Genomic DNA, 18,349 nt, shown 5'->3' with positions numbered 1-18,349 from the left:
AAGTACCCCTAGCCTTAGACAAGATTATATACTGGTTAAGTTTGTAACCTAGGTTTTATAAGTTTTAACAATTAAAACAGGTGGTCAACCTACGTGAGCATGCAGCTGTTATTTTTTAATTTTAAATGTGTAACCCAATTTTATAACAACTTATAAAACTTTAGACATGCTGTTCATCCATAACATATATGAGACATTCAAATTTAATATAACATTTATATTAAATACAAGAAACCCTAACATGCATACTATATATTATAACAATTATAACATACTTTCAATGCATGTAACATGCTTCCTATGGTGGGATTTTAAATCTAAATGGCATACTATGTGCACATACAAGATTTATTTAATTATAACATACATCAAATGCATTTATAATTAAACACAGATTGATATGGTTTTAGTTTTGGCAAAAACAAGCAAACACAAGGCTAACTATTACAAATCAGCTTCAAAACCACCTTTGAATAGCTCGAACCGCTCCAAACCGAACCCAAACATCTTGAATCGGACTGGATGAGTCTGAACCGGACCAGCCAAAACATTTTTAAGGCTGAAATGGATTGGACCATGAGAAAATCGGTCGAATCGACTACTCACGGTCCAACTACAAATCTTGCAAAGGCTAATCGTATAGCGCTGAAGATTATCTTCTTGCTCCATCTCCTTGTGTTGTGGAAGTACTACACGATCGCTTAGGGTTTGCCTCAACTAAACGATTGTTTAACTTTATCGCATAAAGCTACATGATTGTTTAGTGTCTGCCGAAGCGAAATGATCGTTTAGCTCTATTTTATAGAACTACACGATCGCTCAATCTCCATCGCTTAGCTATTGTATAGCTATCGCATAACTATTGCTTAGTTCTATCGCATAGAACCAAATGATTGCTTAACACCATCGTTTAACGCTTCATGTCATCGTTTAGTATCCGTCGTAGCTAATTGATCGCATAGCTCCATCGTATAGAACATCATCGCGTCGTTCACCATCGTAGGTAAGCGATTGTTTAGTTCTATCGCATAGAAACTTCAACGCATCACTTATCACTTTGTCTACACGATCGTTTAGCTCCACTTCTAAACGATCGCTCAGCGCTATCGCGTACCATTTCATCGCATCGCTTAGCGTGCATCGTTGCTAAACGATCGCATAGTACCATCATATAGTAAATTCAACGTATCGTTTAGTTCCCACGCCAAAGCTAAACGATCGCTTATGCTATCGTATAGAAAATTGAACGTATCGTTTAGCTCCCGCAGGTACACGATCGTCTAGCGTTCAACATCACAACAACCAGCACCCATTGCTATATAATCGTCTAGCTTTTCTTCACATTGTCTAACGCATGAAGCTAAACGATCGTTTAGCTACTGAAGCTCAATGACGATAAGGACAGAGGCTGATTTTCTGGAACTGCAACTCGGCCTCTTCGCTTGTTTCTTCCATTTACAACTTAACTCTAATGACTCCAAATAAATTATGGACTCTTGCTAACACATAAAAGCTCATCAAAAGAGCCAATTACAAATTTAAATGAGAAACTAAATAGAATTAAACAGCCAAAACTCAGAAAATTGTATTAGTGCACCAGTTTCATATTTCTTATATAAAACACCCACCAAACCAAAATTAAACCAAATCAAACGCTTATTTGATGCTCTGATACCAATTGTAAGATTGTATCAACTGTAGCGGAAGCACAAGAATCATTTAAGCACTCAAATTCACTAATTTTGGCAAATTATAAAGCATGCTTTTGCAGAAAAAAATGAGTTTCAAGACATACCTCTTGTAGAATTTCTTCAAAACTCCTTCACCAGCTGCTATCTTCTCCAAATCTTGTTGTAGACCACCTAAAGATCTTCCTCACTATTCTCTTGGTACTCTATATTGAGTTGTAGGACTCAAAACAAGCTTCAATCAAGGGTAGAAGAAGAAATGCTCACTGCAGAAAATCAGCTGAACAACTCTTTCTTCAAACTATTTTTTTTTTAAAATCTCTATAGATTGCATGCCCAATTTTCACTCCAATCTCTTCATTATATTGTAGATAGACATGCAAAGAGAAGAGTTGCATGACTTGTAGCTCATGCTTGGAGAAGACAAGGCAAGGATAATGTCATTTGGGTGAGCTACTTGGTGATGGATAATGGAAAAACCTCTTTTTACATTTTATGTGTTTTGTTTGTTTTTTTAAAATTTTATCATAAAATAAAAAATTTGATTTAAAAAATCTATTTGATTTTAAAAAATGAAAAAAACTAATTAATTTCATAAATTAATTATTAAATAAAACTTAATTAATTTAATATCAAATATTAAATTAATTTTAACACTTATCCATCTTTATATATTTGAATCATATGTAAATATATAAATTCTACTATTCCGATTAATTCTAAAATTAAACAAATAATTATATTTCATAAAATTACTAATTCCTTTAATTCTAATTTGAACGATTCAAATTAACTTATCACGTTATTCTAGAGCTAGTCCGTTACTAGCTAATAGGGGGACCTCGCGGACCTACAGATCATGGGCTCTAACGATCCGAGATTAATTGGCTAAACTCATTAGACCAAATTAATCCCCATTTGTTAACTAATGGGTCACTCCACTAAAACTCATAGTTGCACTCCCTTCACTTTAGATATATTATGTCCACATGATTTAACCATAATCAGTAAGTCGACCCTTTACAGGTTGTTCGTAATAACGGATGGGTCAAATATCTGTTTTACCCCGGAGATTACGTCTCATTCATCAAGTCCCTACTGATCCTCTAATGAACAACTGGTTTGTGAACCAATCACTAAACCGAACTCCCTCAGCCCAGTGAGTGGGTGGGGCCCCTTGTTTAAGACCTAGATTCAGTACTTGAGAGAATAACCTTTCTCCTATCCCTAAATCGAGTAGGCATGAACTCCATCTTGCACCCTATGTCCCCAGTTATATATCTAGTCTTACCCCTGAAATGGGAGTCTTATTGAGCCAACGTTGTTGAGCCAACCCTCATCTATGCAAATCTAAGGGTAATCCTGAATAAACAGGAGTTCATAGTTAGCTCAGGATTAAGATCGAGTTACCTAGGTCATCTAGGTCAAATAATCAGTCTTAAATAGTAAACAACATTATAAAGTAAAAGTGACTTGTTTCTTGGTCCTGGTCTTATGCAAACTCATTGCATAGGGCGCCCCCACTCCTCATGTCATAACATGTATGAATTAGGATCACATCGTATGTAGCACTTTACAACTCTTTATAACAACTACAGAGTAGGCCACATCTGTTGGTATTACCAGAATAAGGTACCCAACCTCATTCATGTACCATAGATCATTTTGACTATTATGAGATTTTCTCTCCCGTGGTCAAACAGACTTCCATAAGATTTCATCTATCTTTAGTTGCTCAAAATAATCTATAATTGTATTAATTAGATGTCAAAACTGCTTTTCTTTATGGACATCTAGAGGAGACAATCTATATGATGCAACCTAAAAGATTTGAAGTTATAGGAAAAGAAAATCTCTTTTGTTTACCCAACAAATCTATATATGGGTTAAAACAATCACCTAGGTGCTGGTGTAAGAAATTCAATAATTATATTTCTAACATTGGGTTCAAAAGAAGTGTGTCAATCGATGAGATTGTGAACTTTTTCCACTATTGATCTTGAGTGCTTCTAGATCTTATTGGTTCGTTCAAAACGAGTTCTTTTTTTTTTTGTGTTGGTTGAACTTTGATTCAGAATCTTTGTATCTTGAAGTTGTGTCATTGTTCGTTGTTGAAGCGTGCTTCGTGAGATAATTGTTTGGTATTAGGAGGAGCCTAAGACATCATCTCAAAAGAAGAGATTCTCTAACTTAAGGAGAGCCTAATTTTATAACATGAAGAGATATTCACAAGAAAGTGGAAAGATAGTAGTAGAGAAGGAGCCTCATACTTACTTGGAGCCTAAGTGATCATTCACTAATATTCTTATACGTAGGGGAGCCTAAGTACATTAAAGTTTAGGGGATCTCACACTGAGGTCAAAGCATCCTCAGGGAATTTATCGTGCCTTTAATGCTATCTTTAACGATGTGGCAGAAATAACTTTCATCTAATTAGCATATGTGTCTCTGCCAAGTAACTTGGGATATTTTGGCTATTGCTCATGAGGGAACATCAAGAGTCAAGATGTATAAACTTTAGTTGTTGGCCACCAAGTTTGAAAGATTGAAAATGCTTGAAGATGAAAATATTGTTGAATTTAATATTCGTTTACTTGACATTGCAGATGAATCTTTTTTTCTTATATGAGAAGATTTCATAAAAGAAACTTGTTAGAAATGTTCTTAGATCTCTGCCAAATAGATTTGATATGAAAGCAATTGCTATAAAATGCTCAAGATATTGACAATGTGAAGCTTTATGAACTCATGGGATCTCTACTTACTTTTGAGATGACTTTTGATAGGAGTTTTATCAAGAGAAATCAAGGCATTACCCTACAATCTTTCTATATAGACGAGAATGCAAAAATCGAACGACATAGTAAATACGATTTACTTTTCATCGAAAAATTCTTAGTGGAAAATGATAGACCTGGATAATAGATTCAGGTGTTGCTAATCATATTTATATTGTCTCTCAGGAAACAAGTTCCTAGAGACAATTAAATGAAGGCAAAGCAACCATTAAAGTAGGGACTGAAGAGGTTGTTTCAGCTAAAGCAGTGAGAGATTTGAAGTTATTTAGAGAAGATAGATACATTTTACTTGAAAATGTTTATTACATTCCTTCTATGAAAAGGAATTTAATATATGTCTCATGTTTACTAGAACAAAATTACAAAGTTTCTTTTGTAAATAATGAAACGTTCATTACTTCGAAATATACCAAAATTTGTTCTGCAAAACTAGAAAATAATTTGAACATGTTATTTAAGGCAAATGAATGGATGACAAATACGATTGTAAATCAAATTTGGACCATATTTAAATAATAGAAATAATTGTATTATTATTATTAATTTTACATCATAACTTTTTATATTAGATAAAGTAACAAATTTTGATAATTGTGTTTTTTATATTTTCATAGGTGTTATATATTTTTCATAATATGTAACTAAATTATATTTGATCTCTAAAAAAGAAAGAGAAAAGTTAGGAAAAAAAAAAACAAAACCATAAAAAAGAAACTATGAATAGTTATCAAACAAGTTTATGTTGCTATTTCTTTTTGTCAAGAAACAAAAAACAGGAACATTGATGATGCATATTCTTATTCTTTGTTCTTAAAAAACAAGAAACAAAAACTTTATCAAATGTGCCATAAACCTCCAATTTTGTGTATAGAAGTTAGTGAACTTAATTTTTTTTTTAAATGTCAAATAAAGTTATTTTAACTCAATTTAAATTAAATGACTTAGACCTGTTTCATAATTATTTGATTTTTTATTTTAAATTTTTGAAAATTAAGCTTATAACCATTCATTTTAACTCTAAACTTCTTATAATGTTATCTATTTTCTATCAATATTTTCAAAAGCCAAGCTAAAATTTGAAAATTAGAGAAAGTAAATTTTTTAAAACTTGTTTTTGTTTTTAGAATTTAGATAATAATTCAACTCTTACACTTAAGAAAGATACAAATCATGATAAGAACCGAGAAGTATTAGACATAAATTTAAAAAACTAAAAATAAATAATGAAATAATTACTAAATAGGAGTTTATTTCACATAAAATTAAAAGTCGATGAACTTTAGAGACGGTTTTCATAAATCTCATAAAACAAACCGACACAAACAATGATTTAACATTCTTTTTTTGTTATAAATGTTTTGTATAACAACTATTAAGAGAACTAATAATTGACATAAGGGATTATTGTTCAAATAAATTAAGAGAGACAAAAAAGGAAAGGAGGTGGAGAAATATGATTGTCGTTGTTAGCACAACTTTTGATAAATCCATACAATAAAACCAATCCATCTCTTATCAGCCACGAGTTCTTCTCACCTTATCATATAAAATAAACATATGTGGCTATCGATATAATACACATGTTAAATGCAGTCTTGTTTAATTTTACAAACATACCAAATCGAGATTAATTTAATTAACATTCATTTACTTCCAATTATACTACGATACATCACAAATACAATGACTAAAGTTAAGTTGAGACGTACTCATGAAAAATAATGTTAATAAATCTTCCGAAACTAAACTTTAATTTCTGGAGTAATTTATAATTTTAAAGCTAAATTTTCAGTACATTAAAAATTCAAAAAATTAAAGGGCCTGAAATTTTAATTAATAAATAGTTAAATTACCTTTTAAAATTATATAATAGGTATAAAACCAAATTTTCTTTTCAATGTCCGATAGTTTTCTAAATTTTATGAACTCTCGAATAGATGAAAGACCTTTTTTTAAGATACTAAATTCAATGACTTATCAAACACTAGATTGAAAGTTTAAATACGTATTAGACATATCTTAGGGTTCATAGATTTATTATACTCACGTCATTTTCTATCTTTAAAAAAAAATATAATAAATAAATAAAATTAGAAAGCCCGAGAACCATATATCTTTACCTTTTTCAGTTTGTGGACATGCTTTCCATACATGTATTAATAGATAAAGCTCTTTTATAAAGTGTTCACATTAACATTGTAGGCAAACACAAAGAAAGATTGTGTAAACAGCCATGAAAGCTTTCTTATTCAGTAGTGAATTGGCATATCAGAACTTTGCAAAGGCAGCCATAGCCAAAACCTTCATTTCCTTCATTTTATTCATATCTTCCTTTATTATTTATGTTATTAGGATTTATCACTATTACCACAAAAGAAAGCCCTTAGCCTTGAGGCTGCCACCAGGCCCAAAGCCATGGCCACTCCTTGGCTGCCTTCCAGCAATGTTATTGAGGAAAAAAAACTCACCAACACACCAATGGATTCATGAAGTAATGAAGCAATTCAATAATGAAATTGCATGCATCCGTCTCGGATCAAATACTCATATAATCCCTGTTGCTTCTCCCGAGTTGGCTCTTGAATTTTTAAAGACATACGATTCCGTCTTCGCATCACGACCGATAATTTCCATCACTGCCCAGATGTTGAGTTATGGATTCCTCGGTACAGTTGTTTTGCCGATAGGGGATCAATGGAAGAAGATGAGAAAGAACCTTGCTTCTCATGTTTTCAATCCATCGACCCTCCATCGAATTCTTGGACAAAGATTAAAGAAAGCTGATACTCTTCTATGCTACGTCTTTAGCCTCACTAGAAGCTGTGAAGCGATCAATATAAGAAGCATTACACAACATTATTGCAGCAACATTATTAGAAGAATGATATTCAATAGAAGATATTATGGAAAAGGAAGGGAAGATGGGGGGCCATCTTTTGAAGAAGAATACCATAATCAAGCATTGCTTACGATTCTAACGCATACTTATGCATTTTCTGTATCGGAGTTTATGCCTTGTTTGAAGCTATTTGATTTGGATGGACACCGGAAGATAGTAAAAGGGGCCTTGAAAGTCATAAGAAACCATGATGAACTAATAATAGAGGAAAGAGTTCAAGAATGGAGAGATGGGAGGAGAAACGAGGTGGAGAACATTCTTGATATCCTTATCTCACTAAAAAAATGAGAATGGTACATCGATGTTGTCAATCGAAGAGATTAATGCTCAAATTACGGTAGGTATAACCCTTTTTTCATCTATTGTAGAGGATTTCACATTGAAAATATGAAGAAACTTTACAATGTTTGTAACATATTTGATAGACTATCGTCCTTTCATTATTGTCAATTACTTTTGAGATGGAACCATATATGTTTATCTAATATGGTATCAAAGACCATGAAATGCAAACGAGTATTGGATATAAATTTGAAATCCAACTCAAGAATGATGTCCTCTTCAAGATAATGTCTCTTTGAGTACATGTTGAAGATCTCTCGTTAGAAAGATGAAGAGGTCTCACAATCTATATAAAATACAGGTATAGATTATTTCTCTTATAACCAATTGGTTTTGAAATAAAATTTAAATTTGGGTTTAGGATGAGTTAGATATCTTAAAGCTAGCCTTTGTTTAGGATCAGATTTAAGCTTGTGGGTTATTATTTTTTTAAACTACAACAATAATTTTTTTAAAGTATACTTTCTCTCTCTTTTAATTTTTTCTTAGGATTTTTTTATATATTATTATAGTTATTATATTATTTTTTTAATTCTCTTTTTGTTTCCTTTTTAATTTAAGATAAAAGTGTTACTAACATTAAATAATTTTATGTTGGACTTAAAAATTATCCTTCGTTTTGTTATTAGTGTGCTTTTGTACAAGATAGCATGAAAATAATGATTTTGCTTCATTTAATTTAATTACAATTTTTTTTCGGTCAATCTAACTAGTTCGAAGATTTATAACATTTCCTCAAAATAATGAATTATAATGTTCGTTATTGAAAATTAAATTACCAAATAAAAATAATTAGGGAAATTCTTATCAACAGAAAAAATTCAAAAATATTTACACTTTATAGCAAGAGTTTCAAAAGTACTTTTACTTTTTAAACTTTTTACAATAAAGTGTAAATATTTTTAAATATTTTTCTATTTTTAAAAAGACCCCTAAAAATTAAAGCTCAAACTTTAAGATTTTTTCCTATCCAACTACAGGAATTAAAATAACATTTGATAAAAAAATATATGTACGTATATATTTTTAGTAATTGATTTTAATATTAAAATACTAGTTTTCTTTAAAAAAAAAAAAAATCATTTAGCATAAGGTAGTAACAAAATCTATGAAACTTCAATTGAAGCTTTGTAAAATTGAACTATCAAACTATAGAAAAAAATAAATTAAATAAAATTATAATTTTAGTGCAATCTCAATTTTAAAATTAAACAAACTAATATTCTTTAAAAAATGGAAAAGTGCTCATTGAAATTGAGTTTAATTTGAATTACCAACTACTAAATTAAATTTCGTAAAATAAATAATATTAAATTTTAGATTAGACATATTAAAAATACTAATAAATAAATAAATATATATATATATATATATATATATAATATTCAATTTATTCTTCGTTATATACAAATTCAATATCTTTTTCATTTTTCATGATTCATTATTGTTATACATGTATAAGTTGGTCAATGTAAAATTAAAAAAAATGTATGGAATACAATTTCAATTATTTATTTTATTTTATTTTATTTAAAAATTAATTATATCAAAATAATTAAACTAAACTATTTATTTTTTTAGTACAATAATTGTGGGATGGGGGATTAAACCTCCTACCTCTTGGGATAGAGGTCATGCCAAGATAGCATGCCTCTTGAGTCAAAATTTAACTATATTAAAATAATTAAAATAATTAATTAAGATGAAAAATTTAAGCTAAATTAAAATCTAAGTACTTATTAAATACGATATATATATATATCACAAATTCAATATTTATGAATCTGTATTTCATTCTCGAACTTCCTAAACCTACACTCTAGATAAATGTTTTTCTGATAGCATTTCTATGCTTAAAATTCTAAATCTGCATCCCAATCCCTTCCTTAGGGAGACTTTGTTTCATGGATATGAGTAAAACAACATAAGCCCAATTTTTGCTTAGAAACTTTGGTTTCTCATTATGTTACATAATTGTCTCTATAATTCGTTAACTAATGTTCTCTATTCAAGGTCATAATGTTTGTGGTTGTTTTAATTTAACAAACATTTTCACCTTTTTTAAAACTTAGTAAAATCAATAATGTTTTATTGCTAACTAGTCATATTAATAAATATTTATTTCCTTCTTTTTCTTCTTGATGTAAATAATAATAAAATTAGTCGTTCTTTTTCTTCCTTTTTTTTATTTGAACAATATGGCTAAATAATCAATATGAATTAATTCACAATTTAAGTTTGGAACTTCTAAATAGATACATTTATTATTAACTTAGCTCTGTTTGGTCACTATTTGAGTTTGGTTTTTTCTTTTTAAAAATTAAATCTATATACACTACTTTTACCTCCAAATTTTTTCTTTAATTATTTACTTTTTACTAATGATTTAAAAAGCCTAGCTAAAATTTGAAAGCTTTTAAAAACTTGTTTTCATTTTTTAAATTTGATTAAGAATTCAACCATTATACTTAACAAAAATGTAAATCAAATAAAGAGGAAGTAACCATAATTTTCAAAAATAAAAAATAAAAAAGGTCCCATCTTGGTTATCTAATATATATAACAAGTAGAATCAAAGTCAAAGAACTTCTTTATGTTAGTGAAATTGCATTTTTTCCATCATATAACATTACAACCATAGATAATCCTTCAAATGCAGTAGAGTGGGCAATGGTAGAGTTACTCAATCAACCAAAAATTCTCCAAAAAGTTGTTGAAGAATTGGAAAAAGTAGTTGGAAGAGATAGGTTGGTTCAAGAATCTGATAGCTTGTATAAGAAAATCTTTTTCGACTTCATCCATTTTCATCCTTCAATGTTCCTCATGTTTCCAACTCTGACATTGTTGTGGGTGGCTACTTCATCCCAAAAGGTAACCAAATTTTGCTATGTCGTTTCGGCCTCGGCCGGAACCCAAAGATTTGGGAGGATCCAATGAGATTTGATTCAGAACGACATCTAAAAGATGGAGCAACTGAATTTGAAATTTCAGAACCCAATCTTCGATTCATCACCTTTACTAAAGGAAGAAGAGATTGTATTGGTAGCTCACTTGGCCCTAACATTACCATGATGCTATTTGCTAGACTTCTACAAAGATTTTCATGGAGTTTATTGCCACATATCACAAAGATAGACTTCTCAGAGACTGAACTCCATCTTTCAAAACCATTGCATCTACATGCAAAGCCACGCCTATCTCATATCATGTATCCAACAACTTATTGATCATGAAGCATAAGCTAAATAAAACCATGTCCACAAAACAAAAAGGTATGCTTTGTATGTGTATGCCTTCTATGTACTCTCGTTTATTGCAAAATCAAAACTATATTTGTTATGCCATGTATTTCAATATATGACTCTCAAATATTCGTGAATGGAAATTAGATGTTTAAGCAATTCACCAATCAATAGTTTAGAATCTCTTTGGATTCACTTAAGAAAAAAAATGTTTTTTAAAAAAATATTTTTTAACTAAACACTTTTGATAAAAACTGACACTTGAAAATCTTTTTTCAAACGTGGTTGCTAAACACTCAAATTTCTTCAAAAATGACTTGATTAAACACTTGAAAATATATTCAAAATATCTCCTTAATTGGAATTTATTTAATATTTAATCTTCCTTGTTTTATGTTTTCAAATTTACTAAAAATATTAAATTTGGTAAATTTGTAATAAGAAAATTTTAACATATAACAGATGGCAAAATAGACATGCCTTAAATTTATTTGTTGGGCCTTCAAACAACCAAGTACGGGAGTTTTGTTGACCGGTTAGCGAGCTAGGGTCTAGGTGTTTACGGTCAGCGAGCAGCATGCCTTGGTGGGGTTTTGAGGGCAATGTCCGCGAAACCTATTCAAAATTTGTATCTAACATATTTACTTATTTGTATTTATTTACGATTATGATCCTAGGGTTTAGAGTAGTGACCTCTCTAAACTCTCTGACTTTAGAGGCGCTATTTGTGTATCCACAAAACATTCTCTATAAAAATATTGTTCTCCTTTTGTTCCGTGGACATGGTTAACACATGGTTAATGAACAATGTATATCTATGTGTTGATTCTTTTTACGTTTTTATATTTTTTAATTGCCAATTTTGTAACATTCTTTTTTTATTCTTTTTTTTTTATTTTGATTTTACCATTTTAATAAACGCAAAGCGTGATCCCTATTTTCTTCTTCAAATTCTTGCCAGTATATCTATTGTTTTTAATTAATCTGTTTGTTTATATATTTTTTCTATTCCATTTTGTGTTCATTTATTAGATTTAATTTAAATTTAAGATTATCATTAATGTGATTATGTGCATTATCGACCTATTATTTTATTAAATTATTTAGTAAAAGATAATTCAATCATATGGGATGATCCTCTCTTTACCTCATTAAGTAGTTCTTTGATCAAGGTATATTACCCTAACTTATACTACTATAAATGTCATCTAGTTCAAAGATCTTAACATTTATTATTTTATATAATATTAAAATTATATTATATAATCATGAAATTAAAACTTACAACGTTAAGAGAGCCACACATGTATTTCATTTATTTCGTTTTAGACTTAGTTTTTGAGGTTGATTTTGTTCTGTATGTTGAACTTTTTATGGTAATATATCAGTGTGGTACGATATACATGAGATTATGTATATTAGGCCACTGATACATTTTTTTATACCTATTTTATTATTTTCTTTTTAATTTCTTAAATTCTTGCTATTATATTAGTGTTTTTAATTCATCTACTTGTTATATGTCTTTTTTTCTTCATTTTGATATGAAGTTTTGGATTTATTGACAGAACAACACAATCATTTCATTTAGATTTCTTTCGATTTTGTATAACTTTGTTTTGGGGTTTATTTTGTTATGCTTGTTGAATTTTGGAGACTATATATCAATTATAATGTTAGTTACAACTAACTTTAGTTTTTATATCAGTGAAGGACTTAAAATAGTCCTTAAAGTTGAATTAATCTATCAAGATATGATTTAAACAAAAAATTATATTTTTTGAACCAATGGACTATCACGTTTAATAAATTTTAAGGGTGACACATTTGAAAAAGGGATGAAAAAAAACTTAAAATAAACAAAATAGGAACTCGATTTGTTGTTGACAAATGTGAAATATGGATTTTCCCTTGAAAGATAGAAAATGTGGCCTACAGCCTGAAAGAACTAATGAGAGTGATATGAATAGTAGGATAATATGTTGAAAATTTGTGTGGCCATTAAACTAACTAATAAAGACACCGACAGGAATGAATAGTGATGTTGATACTTGTTCAAGTTATCACAACATTCTAACTCCACTATTTTCTCCCGGTATTTCTCTATTGCTGCAGCGGATCTATATATATTATTGTTGGGTGAACCACTCTTCACTAGGCCCAAATACTTAAGATCAACACTTGAAAGATAAAGAAAATGCTAAGAAATATTTTGCCAAATCCTCGATGATCGATACTCGATGTTCGATGTCTTTCTACTCGATGCTCGATGAGAATTCCCTTCTTTGTCTGACGAGTCTCTGTTGAATCCTCGATGGAACTCGATGACAACTGAACTGATACTCTATGAGCCTTGATCAATACTCAGTGCGACTTAAAGATGAAAACGATCAACTCGAAGCTACTCAATGCGAAGATCGATGCACGATTGGACTCGATACTCTGTTGTTTGATACGATTTGAAATGAGATTGTATGGTGCACGATTTGTAGAAAGATTGAAGATGAATGAACAAGAAAGATAAAGACAAGAAGAAGAAACACAGAGAGTTACGTGGTTCAGCAAGATTGACTACATCCACGGGAAGATTCAAGTTCTTTACTATTGAAGATTGCGTACAACTTTTTGTTGTTTACAGAAAACTAGGAAATGATGATAACTCTCTGTTTTTGTTTTAATGATCAGAGGTATTTATAAAGTATACCAACTGACCGTTACATCATAAAGCTAGTTATAAACAAATAAAAAATTAGGTATTTGAGTCACAGCTTCAACAAATTCTCCACCTTGACTCTAATGCCTTGCAATCTTCTGATCTTCCTGATTCTGACCATTCTGTCTACCCTGTGTCTGGAAGCTTGAAACCAATCTGTTCTAGACATTTAACCAATTTAAGCTTTGAAACAGGTTTTGTTAACATGTCAGATGCGTTGTCTGAAGTATGAACCTTTAGAATTTTTATCTCCCCTGTTTCAATTTTATCTCTAATGAAATGATACTTGATATCAATATATTATGTTCTAGTATGGTATTGTGGATTTCGGGACAAATGGATAGCACTTTGGTTGTAACAGTAGATTTCACTGTTGTTTGATCTATTCCAAAGTCTTTCAGCAATCCCTGAAGCCACAATGCCTCTTTGATTGCTTCTGTTAAAGCCATATATTCAGCTTTTGTTGTAGATAAGGCTACTATAGGTTGTAGTGTTGCTTTCCAACTGATTAGATTAGGACCATAAAGGAATAGGTAACCTGTTAAAGACCTTCTTTTGTCCAAATCACCAATATAGTCAACATCCACATATCCATAAAGTTCTAAGTTTTGCTCAGCTAACCTTTGGTAGACTAATCTTGAGTTTTTAGACCAAACTAAGTACCTTTGGATCCATATAGTAGGCTCTCAATGTCTCTTACCAGGGTTAGAAATATATCTATTAACTAGGCTAGCTAAATATGAGAGATCAGGTCTGGTAGAAATCATTAAATACATTAGGCTTCTGACTGCTTGACTATAGGGTATGACAACCATCTATTTTTTATGTTCTTGGTCAGAATCTTTAGGAGAGTGAGCTGAGGAAAGCTTGAAGTACTGAGCAATAAGTAAGCTCACAGGTTTAGCATCATTCATGTTGAACCTTTTAAGGATCTTCTCACAGTAACTGAACTGATTGATACTTAGAATAGACACCTTCTTATTCCTTTGGATTTCAATTCCTAGGGCCTTGCTTGCTTCTCCCAAGTCCTTCATATCAAACTCCTTTTTTAACAGGTTTTTAACATGGGTTAGATCTTCCTTGGACCTACCTGTCAGTAACATATCATTTACATATATGAATAGGTAAGCCTTGTCCTTGTAAGAACCTGTATTTACATAAACACATATATCAAATGAACTTCTTTTGAATCCAATGCTAGAAATATAATCATTGAATCTCTTACACCAACACCTAGGTGATTTTTTTAACCCATAGATAGACTTGTTGGGTAAGCAATAGAGATTTTCTTTTCCTTTAACTTCAAATAGTTTAGGTTATGTCATATAGATTGTCTCCTTTAAATGTCCATGAAGGAAGGTAGTTTTGACATCTAGTTGATATGATTCTAAATTATTTTGAGCAACTAAGAATAGAAGAAGTCTTGTGGAAGATTGTTTGACAATTGGAGAGAAAATCTCAGAATAGTCTATTCCTTCCCTTTGAGTAAACCCCTTTGCAACCAACCTTGTTTTATACCTAGGTTTGATCATAGGATGCTCATTCCTTAAGTTTGAAAACCTATTTAAAGGCCACTGGTTTATAACTCTTAGGTAGAAGGACTAAAGACTGAGTGTCATTCACTTTTAGTGAATGCATCTCCTCATTCATATCTTCAATGTCATCTCTTGCATCAATACAACTTGTTGCTTCCTCAAAGGTTGTTGGTTCTTGGTTAGTTGGAGCTACAACAACATTTAAAACCAGATTCATATAGTTCATTTCAATATATCTAGCTGGAGAGATAATGGTTCTCCTTTGTCTATCCCTAGCTAAGACATACTAACTTAAATCAGGCTGTTCACTTACTGCTCCTTTTATTCCTCTACATCTTCCTCAATTTCTCCTGTGACACTAGGTTGGTTAGATTTTGTTGGTTGCTCAGTGGGTAACTCCACCTCAATTCCTGAGTTGGATGACTCATCTTCATCCTCATGCTTTTTTTCCTTTTGCATAAACATCTCCTCTTTTCTAAAGGTGATGTCTTTGCTTACTATGAACTTCCTCTCAACTAGATGCCACATTTTATACCCTTTGACACCGTCTATAAAGCCTACAAACATGCACTTGATTGCTCTGGCCTTTAACTCTCCATTATTTTGGTGTATAATCTATACACATCCAAAGACCTTGAGGTTATCTAGGTTAGGAGGATGATTAGTCCACTTTTCTTTAGGGGCAAGCAACTCTAAAGATGTGTGAGGGCACCTATCCAAGGTACACACTATGTAAGCTGCATCTTCTGCCCAATATTTTTCACCTAAGATAGAATCCGAAAGCAAATACTTAGCCCTTTCCATTATGGTTCTATTTAACCTCTCAGCAATCCCATTTTGTTGAGGTGTATACCTCACTGTTCTATGCCTGGTTATACCATTCTCACTACAAAATTTGTCAAAATATTCATTGCAAAACTCAAGCCCATTATCGGTTCTAAAGTATTTTAACCTTTTTGATGTTTGATTTTCTATCATGACTTTCCATTCATTAAACTTCCCAAAAACTTGGTCCTTATTTTTAATAAAGTATATCCAGCTTTTCCTAGAAAAGTCATCTATAAAGGTAAGAAAATACTTTGAGCCACTAAGGCTTGGTGTAGGAAATGGTTGATGACGGGTAGAAATGCACGTCATTTTAGGCCTTTTATTTAGAATTATGAGGGCTGTTAAGTAGAATATACGATGATTATGTTAGGAATTCATGAGAAAACGAGTTTGCGTCGATCGACATTAAGAATCTCGGTTAACCCACTATTATGCGTTCAATTGTTTGTTTTTGTAGCAACCGCAGAAAGCGATCGCAAGCACGGAAGCCAGGCCATCGCAAAGACGATCGCATGCGGGGATCTCTCCATCACAGAGGCGAACGCATACGTTCGACGCATGGATGTTGCGGCCAGTAACTACATGCGTCCATCGCATAGAAGTTGCGACCGTCAAGCGAATGCGGTCATTGCAAAGAAGTTGCAGCTACAGAATAATAACCATAATAGAGGGATCACCGTAAGGTTGGTGGAATGCAAATATGAACGTATACCTCGGGAGTATCAAAAGATGATGTTGACATTTCCCCTACCACGCCGTTAGTAGCAGAGATTCAGAAAAGGACCATCGCGCCGCGAATGTCAGATTCAGAGCAAGTCTATAAATGCTGTTGATGATCAAGCTCTATAAATAGAAGCTGTTGAGCAGAACTTCAAATTATTCAAGGTTTTCCGCCTGAGGTTCTCTACCTTAGGGCAGATCCTTGTGATCCAGACCAAAGTGTGAAAAGATAGCTTGAGAGTTCTTCATCCCCTTCAATTATTCCGAGTGACGACCGGCGCCTTCGTTAGAGTTAGAGCTCGAGAGAGTCTACTCCACCGCCCATCCATGGCACCACTGGTAGCCTTGACACATATCTGCTGGAAGCAAGACATTGTTTCCAACTGGCCCTCTATATCTCTTCTTTCCTTATATTGTATTACATTTTGGCTTAAGAATTAATACATTTTGTGATCGATGCATTTCTATATTTTCCTTCGATTCCATCTCCGTCTTCATTTACTTAGTATCCTTTACTTTCATTGCATAACTAAGTAAGATTGTTAGAATATCACATACTTAATCATGCGACATAGAAATATAAAGCATGTAGCAAACAACTGGGAGGTGTGCATTACGTGAGTGTTGTGAGAAAACCTTATTTTCTTAGTGTGAAGTTGTAGCAACGCTTGTCTATAAGCGGATGCAATGCTTGTCTATGAGTAGAATTAGTAGCAACTAACTACCTGGGAGGGTAAGTGGTTGGTCACATTAAGCAATGTAAGCAAGTGTTCACTAGAGATAGGAATAATCTTACGTCACCCATGTTTATGTGATTACCTTGTCTTATGTATGCGACCATAACCTCTTTAGAGCTACTCGAGAGAGAGTCTAAAGAAAGAACCTAAGACTTGAGAGAGCTAGGTTAGAATCGAGGCTTGAGAGAGCTAGGTTAGAATCGAGGCTTGAGAGAGCTAGATTAAGATCGCATAAGCAAGAATGGAGAATTAGGAATAAGCTCCATTTGCTATTACACTTCGCGTGCATCTTCGTTAGGTGTGTATAGCATGATCGCATAAGTTTGCATTGGCTGGGGTTACCCTTGCAGTCAAGCTTAGGGTTGCGATGAAGACATCACCATTTTATCTATTTTTCCATGAATTTTATCACGCGTTAACAGTTGCCATGTCTCTACCTCTCATTCATACTTCCACCGCTTAATTTGTTAGTTAGGAGTAGGAGAAGTGCTTAGCCCATAACCCTCATCATTCTTTTATTTATTCGCCGCATACACTTTACTGCATACATTTAGCTACAAGTCCCAGAGTTCGACCTTAGATCACCTGAGAAACTTGCGATCTCGTTATACTTGGCGAGAGCGCAAGAAAACTTGTGACAGGAACGCATGGTCATTGCATATGAGATCAATGCATACATTCCATTCCAACGCATGACCACTGACGTATGAGAACCAATGCATAACCTAAGACATGCATCGTATAAAATTGCGTCCCAAATTTACGTAACCAATGGTCCCTATAGGTCTTAATGGACATAGTCCAATGTTCCTTTGGTGGTATCTTGAGATTTTGTGAAACTTTTTCT

General features: G+C 32.1%; 1 pseudogene; it reads left to right on the top strand.

Annotated features, from left to right (window-relative positions):
* The first annotated feature begins 6,699 nt into the window (after positions 1-6,699).
* LOC120069838 (tryptophan N-monooxygenase CYP79A68-like) lies at positions 6,700-10,967 on the top strand (annotated as a pseudogene).
* The last annotated feature ends 7,382 nt before the right edge of the window (positions 10,968-18,349 follow it).

This window comes from Benincasa hispida, unplaced genomic scaffold (genome assembly GCF_027475165.1).
Source record: "Benincasa hispida cultivar pf3 unplaced genomic scaffold, pf3_genome.v1.1 HicScf1848, whole genome shotgun sequence".
Classification (NCBI taxonomy): Eukaryota; Viridiplantae; Streptophyta; class Magnoliopsida; order Cucurbitales; family Cucurbitaceae; genus Benincasa; species Benincasa hispida.
This window is presented reverse-complemented; position numbering and strand designations above follow the sequence as displayed.